The sequence below is a fragment of the Vulpes vulpes genome, chromosome 6 (assembly GCF_048418805.1).
Source record: "Vulpes vulpes isolate BD-2025 chromosome 6, VulVul3, whole genome shotgun sequence".
Classification (NCBI taxonomy): domain Eukaryota; kingdom Metazoa; phylum Chordata; class Mammalia; order Carnivora; family Canidae; genus Vulpes; species Vulpes vulpes.
Genome location: NC_132785.1, coordinates 124,283,995 through 124,293,507, shown reverse-complemented (window position 1 = coordinate 124,293,507; position 9,513 = coordinate 124,283,995).

Sequence of the window (9,513 nt, the reverse complement as noted above, 5' to 3'; positions counted from 1 at the left end):
CCTTAGGGTTTCTGTGGAAATTAGATCAATGTAAGCATGAAAAGACCAAGGACAGTGCCTGGCACATGTTAAGGGGTGTGTGTTACTGATTTTCTAGGAAATAACCATCTCTGTCATCACCATCATCGTCATCATCATCATCATCATCAATAGCAATAGCAGCAGCATAACTAATATAAACTGAGTACTTACAGTACTTTAGTGGTTATGCCAAGCAATGAAGATCTTTTATTGAATACAACTCTGTCTAGTATTGTAATTTCCAGTAAGACACAAGGACACTGAAGCTCAAAAGAGTTAAGTCATGGTCTAAGGTAGCAAATGACACAAAGTACGAGTGTTACTCTATGCCAAACTCTATTCCCTGATGCCCAAGGCCATTGTCTTCTCCAAATGTTCCAGACCCCACAGAGACAGCATGCCCTTAGCATATCACTTACCTGTAGGTTATCTAAGATGGTTTCCCCAGCCCCCACTACAACAAACTGTGAAGTTGAATGAATTCCAGCAGTTTCTTGGTGTTGGTGGGATGTCCCAGTGGAGTCTTCACAGAGGTCTCAGCCAGGCTTCAGACTGTCGGGTAGGAGAGAAGAGGTTCAGGGTCAGAGCTCAGCTCACAAAAGGAATTAATTTTCTCCCACACTGTTGAAGACAGATCCTTTCCAGACTCTGGGTTAGTGCATGTCTGGACAAAGGCCACACATTCAGACTCACAGGATGCCCATGGGAGCATGGTCACCAGGCTGGAACATGCCACAACAGACCACCTCTTAACAATAGGGATCAATACAAAAATCCAAATCACTGTCCAATGTGAGGAGCTGCTGCCTTTCCCCCATCTCATTCAATCAATCCCCATTCAGTTTGGGCAACCACTAAAGTGCCATCACTTCTGAAGGAGAGAAAACAGAGCCATAGAGTGTTATATGGTCTACCGTGGGGCACTCAGTTCCTCAGTCCAGGTCCTGGGCACTCCAGTAAATCCCTGCCCATGGCTCCTCTTCCTCCCTCATGTATGTTCTATCAGAAAAGAAGTGCTATCAGAGGCCAGCTGCCCTACTAAGACCCTTACAAGGGCCTTCTCCTTGGTGCCAGGGGCCCATCCTCCAGAAAGAACTAAACCACCCCCCTTCCTAAGAGAAAACAGGACTGTGGGCATCAAATCCTCCTCAGCTTCTGCCACATGAATCCAAAGAAGCTCAAATAGAGGAAATCACCATATAGACTCAATTGTATGGACTCGTTGGGTCCCCTTCAGAACTGTATGTCTAAGACCTCACCACCAGTATCTCAGAATGTGATTGTCTTTGGAGATGGGGTCTTTAAGGAGATTATTAAGGTAAAATCAGGTCATATGGATGGGCTCTATTCAAAAGCACCAGTGTCCTTATAAAAAGAATGGGCACCAAGGTGTACACGCACAGAGAAGAAACCTGCACACCAAGGAGAGAGGCCTCTGGAGAAACCAATCTGCCAACACCTTGATCTTGATCTCCCAGCTTCCAGCACCCCAAGAAAATACAAGTCTGTTGCTCAGGCTGCCCAGCCTGCAGTTCATTATTACAGCATCCCCAGAGGCCTGACACCGTAGTAAACAGCGATGTGGCAGGATGGTGATCCATGAACGGGTGCACCGTGTGCTCATTTCTAGGGAGTCATCTACTCTGATGCCTGTGTGGAAATTCTGCATTTCTGTACACAGGACCCCCAGTGAGGCCAAAGAGGCTCTGAACTCCATCTTTCCTTCCCCTTCCCCATCCATCCTAGATTCCCAACATCTAGCACGCACCCAAGTAGCAGCCAGGGCCACAGGCCTGTCCAGGCCAGGGCTTCTGACTTTGCCTGTGTGTGTCTGTCAAACCAGCCTCCTTTCCTGAAAAGGACAAGTCAGAGCCATCTTTCAGGGGTTTTCTTCCCCTGACAGAAATCAGCAGGGTTAGAATAAACTGCATAAGTTATCAGCTCCTCAGGAAAGAACATGAAAAGGGCCCTTCTATCACTTAATGAAAAATAGCTTCTTTTTTGGACAGAACTTCATAGGCCTGCAATCAAGCTATGGCTCCCCTCTCCCTTCCCTGACGTGCCATGCAGGCAAAGCAAGTCGGCATCTATTAATAATATTTTCTCCTGCTCCTTTCATTTTTCTGCATGTCCTACCACTGTCAGGCCCCGTGATGGAGCGGAGCCTTTATCTCGTCCGAGTCTGGCCTGTCAGGGTGATAAACAATTCTAACAAGAATCAGAATAAAGATCTTCCCAGTAGACTCTGCAGAGAGATAGAGGCTTTTCTCATTTTCTGGACGGAAAAAAAAAAAATTTAATCTAGCGGCTCCGGCTTTTTTCAAGCGTCACATTCAAAGAGATGCAAATTTGTCAGAGCCGAGACCCCAGCTGACTCTGAGCACTGCATGAATGTCAAAGGGGGGAGGCAGTGTCTTTGACATGGCTGCCTTTTTTTGGGGGGAGCTCTCTGCCGAATGTTAAAAAAAAATAAGGTTTCGCTTTGTAGTGCGTGTTTCAACAATTTTCATAAGTTTTCTTCTGAAATAAAAAACTGCCATCGGGAAGGAAAAGAGAGGAGGAAAGGGACAGATGGAGGTTTGGGGTGAAGGAGGAAAGAGCCCCAGAGAAATGGCTCCATTGAGATGTCAGGTTAAACTGAAATGCACAGCAGTCGTCGTTTGCTGAGAAGGATGGGTGGGGGCCGGATGCAAAAATGAGCTGCAATGAACGAATGAATGAACACAGGTATCGGATAGTTGGGGAGCTAGGCCTTTTGTTAGATTTGCTTATTTTCCTGAGTTGGTGGAAACCATACACACTTCTTTCTGGATCTTTCTTCCCAATTTACCATTGCCATGAAGGCATCCGCACGTTTTCTTCTGCTGCTCTCTTGGTTGCCTGGATTCAGAGGCAACAACAGCTCCAGCTCAGAAGGGTCAGGCAGATAAAGCAGGAGACCAAAGAGGAGGGAAGGGAAGACTGCGGTGGTGGTAGGCTGAGGAAGAGCAGGGAGGAGATGTCCTGGGATCCTTGGGGGCATACTGCAAGTACACGCTTGCCACTCAGTCCCAAGTCCATTGTGGAATCTAAAACCCCACTGAGCTAGCCTGGGCCTGATGTGATTCATGAAGAGTCCTTTTGGCCAGTTTTGTGGAGTAGGGCTTCAGTATCTCCCTGGTCCCTGCCTTCAGGCTGCATCCTTAGCTTGGGCCCCACTGCCAGCTCAGTGGAGCATTCACGTCTTTTCTAATATGGCTCCCATCTAGTCAAGAGCACTGGATGCCCACATCCCCACAGCCTTTCTTCCTCTTCATCACTGATCAACCATGCTGGTTCTTCCATCACTCAGCTTGCCTCTATGTCCTGACCACCTCCCTCAGTCCCTGAGTCAGCACCAACATGTGGCTTTCATTCCTCTGAGCACCACTAGCACAAAGCTATGGTGTATAGCTGACTTGAACTGAAGGTCAAAGTTAACAGAGGGTTAATGACAATGTAAGGAGGAGACAGTCATGCTAACAGAAGAGGCAATGGTGTGAAGTCAAATCTTAGCCATCACTTGAGTAATGATCTTCTCAGACTCTACTTGATGCCTCTGAATCCTGGCAGGCTCTCCGAGAACCTGGGGCCCCAGTGCCTGTCTGCTTCAATGGACACTGGAGGTCTCCAAGAGCCTGATCTTTCATTATGCATAGAAATTCCAATTATCCATCCACTCATCCACTCAAACTCCCCCATCTGGCCTGCACCATATCATCCTTCCAGAATTGGTCATTTAGGTAATAAGTTATATTGGTATCAGCACGCCCTATATCCCCCTACCTTCCCTTGTCCTTGCTCTAAGCACCCAGAAATGTAATGAGAAGTAGGTGCATGTTTGTACCTATGAGGCAGTTGGTTGGTTGGAGTAAGGATTGGGTAATACATGGGACAGGGTTTGTATACTGAAAGGGTTCCTGGGGCCCTTCTAGTAGGACAGCACACTATGAAATATAGGTCTTCTCATCTACCCAGAATCACTTGGGTTTTTATTTTGTTTTATTTAAGTAGGCTCTGCGCCCAATGTGGGGCTTGAACTCATGACCCTGAGATCAAGAGTCCCAAGGTCTACTGACTGAGCCAGCCAGGTGCCCCTGCCCAGAAGCATTTGGCACTCCTCTTTTTGTCATGTCATCTTCCCTGTTGTCAACTCCTCCCTGAGCCAGCACTTAAGTTGCCACAAGAAACTCTAGTTCAAGACCCAAGCAATGGCCTCCTTCAATTGTGAGTTATGGCAGGGATAAGCAGTCTTAGGGGGCATACTTGTGCTCACGTTTCCTTCCTGAGATCCCTAGGTGCTACTTTAAACTGCAGCCATCTTGCCAACACTTGTTTATTAGCTAATTAGGAGAGAGAAGTCTTGACCACCTAAATGACTCCATTCCAGAGAAAGCACTCTCTCGGGATATGCAGAGCTCTGGAAGAGAAAGTGGGCTAAAGTTCATGGTTTGTGAAATAGCCAGTGACACAGTGGGTCCATGTGCCATTCTATAGTGCCAGTGGACCCAGAGGATGGGAGACCTGGACGTCTTCCCTGCTCTTGAGACTGTTTGAAAAGGGAAAACTTTCCCCCTTAGAGTTGGGGGAACTTTTTGACAGTTGAAGGTTTTGATGAGTCAGGACTAGCCTTCTACCAGGAAATGCATCACTGCAGGACTTCTCAATCTGGTGAGAATGAAGCTAGTGGGATGAAAAGGAGGACTCTAGGGCCACTCATTTAATTCAAATACATAAGGCAGCCTAGCATAGAGCTAAGTTCAAAAGTCCAAATTCACAAGCTGTGGTTCAAGACCTCTTCCTGCCATTAGACCGGTGTCTTTGGGAAAAATATGTGGGTTCTATCTTTCTTAATCCCCTGTTAGAAACAAGCAAGGAGACAACCACAACACCAATAGCAAAATAGTAATAATGCCTGCCCCATCATCTCAAGGATTGTTGAATCAAAAAAGACATGGAACGTGCTTCTCAAATTGTGAAGTAGAATGCCAATGCCATGTGCTTATTCTTACTGATTTTCAATCCTTTTTGTCATTCTACTAGTATTTTCACCCTAACCGCTCAACCAAATGCCACCACCACTATGAAGCCTCTTCTTATATTAGAGGAAAAATTTGATTTATTTCACCTATCCAATCCAAGGAGATATGTTACTCTGTATCTTTAGCAAATGCTTCCACATTCTCATTGTCTTCCTTGAGTTGAGTCTTTGATTGTCTCTCTCCACAGATTGATGCTTTTCCAAGAGTTCAGGTGTCTCACTTTTCCCCCTGGAGTCTGGCACAGAGGAGGGGCTCCAAAACAATTTGTGGTTAAGATTTATTCAAAGTTGCATGAGCAGATGATAAATGCTATTAGATGCAAACCCAGAAGCCATATAGCGAAGCTTCCTAAACATCTCTTTATGTGACCCTGTGGTCTAGAAGAAAGAAAACATTAATATTTTACTGACTGTGTATTTAGATGAAGACTATTCTATGTTTAACTTGAATAATCTTGTTAGTGTTAACATTAGCACCAAATCAGCTGTTGTTCATGTTTTTATGCAGAAAAAAAATCCATAACATGCTTAAAAATATTTGCTTAAATTTGAGCAAAAGTATCTTTTGTCTCTTTCAGATGGCAAAATAATCATTCATTCGATGTATGAATATTTATCTTGGACCTTCTTCATATGAGATATTGGATTCATCATGGGGAATGAAGCTGGTGTCTACCTTCAGTGCTCTTGTAGCATAGTAGGGGAAGGAAATGAAAAAAAAATATGAACAAAAAAATCAATAAAATGATCACAAGTTGTGATAAGTTCTTTCAAGAATGGAGTACTGTGGCAGAGTTAAAAAATAGTACAAAGAAGCTCTCTCTGAACAGATAATTAAGCATAACTTAAAGGGTTGAGAAGGGGCCAGATAACCAATAGAAGAAGGAAGAATATTCCAGGTAGAGGGAAGGGCACATGGGAAGATCTCCATGTATGAAAGAGCTGAAGCATATTCAGAGACCAGCCCACAGATTCATGAGACTTCAAGGTAGTAGTAGATGAGGAAGGAATGACATGAGATGAGTTTGCAGAAGTATCCAGGGGCCGTCTTGCTCAGGAAATCTCATTGGCATATGATATAAAAAACTGTAGCCCAAGTCCAATAGAAAGGCACCAAAGGTGATTATCAGGGACTGACGTAGTCTGCTTGCCAGGGTGAGGCAAATGGACCGAAGAGTCTAAGAAAGGAAGCCAGGAGTCTACAATGGTCATCTGGCTGGGAGCAGATGGTTGTCTTTCTGGACTCATTGTGGTTTCAAAGAAAATGGAGAGAAGTGAGGGCAGCCCAGGTGGCTCAGCGGTTTAGCGCCACCTTCAGCCCAGGGCGTGATCCTGGAGTCTCGGGATCAAGTCCCATGTTGGGATCCCTGCATGGAGCCTGCTTCTTCCTCTGCCTGTGTGTCTGCCTCTCTCTCTCTCATAAATAAATAAAATCTTTAAAAAAAAAAGAAAATGGGGAGAAGTGGATGAAATTGAGAGATATTTTAGAAACAGGATTGACAGAGCTTATTGATGGGCTAAATTTGAAACATGGGACAAATGGAAGAATTGCAACAACTCACGGGTCATCAGCTAGGACTGTTGGACAGTTGGCAGTGTACCTATTATGTGAAGGCAAATTAGAGAACAGGTTTTATTGATGAAGTTCCACTTTGATACATTATGAATGGACCAGTTACCTGAAATCTTTTCCTTGCTGTATTCTCAATGCTTAAAAGAATGCCTAATGCACAATAAGTGATGAATAAGTATTTGTTGAATGGAAAAGAAGGTCCATAGATTCCCAGTAGGCATTTGGGCATATGAGTCTAATGTTTAGGTTAGAGATACAGGTCAGAAGTAAAAATTGGGGGGAAAAAAAGAAGTAAAAATTGGGAATCAATTAGCATTTTTTTAAAGATTTTATTTATTTGTTTGTTTATTTATTTATTTATGAGAGACAGAGAGAGAGAGGCAGAGACACAGGCAGAGGGAGAAGCAGCGCCCCTGTGTGGAGCCCAATGCAGGGCTCAATCCCAGGACCCTGAGATTGCGACCTGAGCCAAAGGCAGATGCTCAACCACTGAGCTACCCAAGTGCCCCTCCATGAGCATTTAGATTTAAATAAACCATAACGGGTAGAAGAAATCAAACAGGGAGTGAGTATACAGGTAGAAAAAAGCTCAAGACAGAGACCTGAGCAACAGCATCTTTTAAATATCAGATAAAAGAGAAGGACTCCAAAGGACAGAAGCCAGGGTGAGAGAGGAGGGGGACAGAAGCGAGTGACAATTCAGGAAGTCAGAGGAAGAGAGTGTTAGTGACCAAATGTGTCTGCTGACTCAGAAATGAAGGCAGAGCATGGTCCTCCAATCATAAATGCTTCAATCAAATGCTAGAAACAAGTGAACTCCTTCTGACTGAACATTCTTTTGGTTTTACGATATGCTGATTATCGCAAATGGTTAAAAGACTAATAATCCTTGGATTACAACTCAGGAAGAGATTAATAATCCACGAAAAAAACCCTCAGTTATAGTAATAATGATATTCATCTCCAATGCCCTGGGGTAATGCAGGGGAATCTGTCTGAGATCAAAGCCAGGCAGACCAAGGATCAAGTTGCAACCTGTCCACTTCCACATGTATGTGCTGGGGCTCGTTAAAGCCTTAGTAAATATCAAACTCCTTGTCCACTGAACTTGAATGATAAAACATAGTATCTCACTTGCTTATTCACAGAGCATTCACTAGAGTCAGAAAAGCTAACGTATGTGATAAGATTTTGAAACTGGGGGCATGCACTGCAAATATTAAAGTCCATTTATAATCACAAGAAGCAATGCATTCTTGTTCACTTATTCACTCACTTGTCCAATATTTAGAAAACCTCAACTTCAGGCAGACCATAGGACAAGGAGTAAAGCACAGACACTGCCTTCACATCCCTCAGTCTGGTGACTTTTCTTATTTTGTTAACTTATACTGTAAAGGAAGCATCCTACATTTTTGGTAAATGCGTGCAGAGGGGAAGTGGCGATACATCACAGATATAACATTAAATTTGAACTGAAATGATGCCCCATGTAACTGAAATCATTAAGATGTATCATTCACTAAGGACTCACCTTCAATAAAATAAATGTCCCACCTGTTTTCACATAGGACTTAGCATATTCTTCTAGGTTGGCTCTTGGTTTTAGAGTTATTGCCCATTTCCAGCTAGAACATGATTGCTACTGTGACAAGATCTGTGTCTTATTCGGAGTCTGCATGGTGTTCTCTAAACATTTTCTGTATTGAATGGGTTTTCCAAAGACAACAACTCTCAATGCTAACCTTGTGGCTTCAAGTTGGGGGGCGGGGAGACATTTCTAAGCACCCTTAAGAGCTTGATGAATCCTACCAGGTGGAGGTGAGGAAAAAACCCACTATAAGGAGATAACAATCTTGCAATGAATCTTGATTGATAGGGAACAACAACTTCCCCCAAAGGAGAAATTCAGTGATGGAGAACACCAGAGAGAATTTGCCTTCTTGGCTCACTATCTATTTACAGAGATAGTGACTCTCAGCTGCCATCCTGAATGAAGCAAGCACATCCTGTCTCAGGCAGCCACTCAGAATCCTACAATGAGTCAGACCATGACTAGAAGGACTTCAGCCTCTGCAAATCTCTGCCAGAGATTGCAAAGGTCCCCAGGGATGTCCTTCTGGAGGGTGACTATGTGCCGGGTGTGCCAGGTGTGAGAAGTATGGAGGAGCCACTTTAGAAGACAAGAAGCCACAGGACCTTCAGGCCAGATCTGCAGCATTGGCTCCTATTTAAGAAATTACTTCCAGAGTACATGTGACTTAAAGAGAAGACAATCCAGGAGATTGTGGTCATCAACCTCTGCTACCCCAGAACCATGGCATCACCAGATTCCCAAGAAAGGAATCGGGGAAGTCCAAAATGTTGGCAGAGAAGCTCCTACCTGGAGCCCGACCCATCCCACTCCTGCCCTTAAGAGATGTGTGGTTCTCCAGGGAACAGCTGTTTCTTACCTTCAGGCATGTGCATGTCCACAGGTTCCCTCTCCCTGCCTCTACAGAAGCGAGGTCATGACTTCAGATCTTTGGTGTTATATAAGAAACATCTGGTCTCTAATGTTTAAAAAGTGGATGCTTAGGCCTCAGCTGTAGCAATCTGGAATGTCCCTGACACCTGTAGGTTGAGTAATTCTGGCCCGAGGCCCTGGATGATACTTTGAACAAATGATGAGGAGGTTAAGAGCTCAAGCACCAATGTTAGAGTACCTGAGAATGAAACCCCATTCCACCCATACTTGCTGGGTGACCTGGCGTATCCATCTCAACTCTCCACCCCTCAGTTTCTCTATCAATAAAATGAGAATAATAGTAGTGTCTACTTCATAAACCCCCTGTGAATACTAAATATAATACCCCTGCAA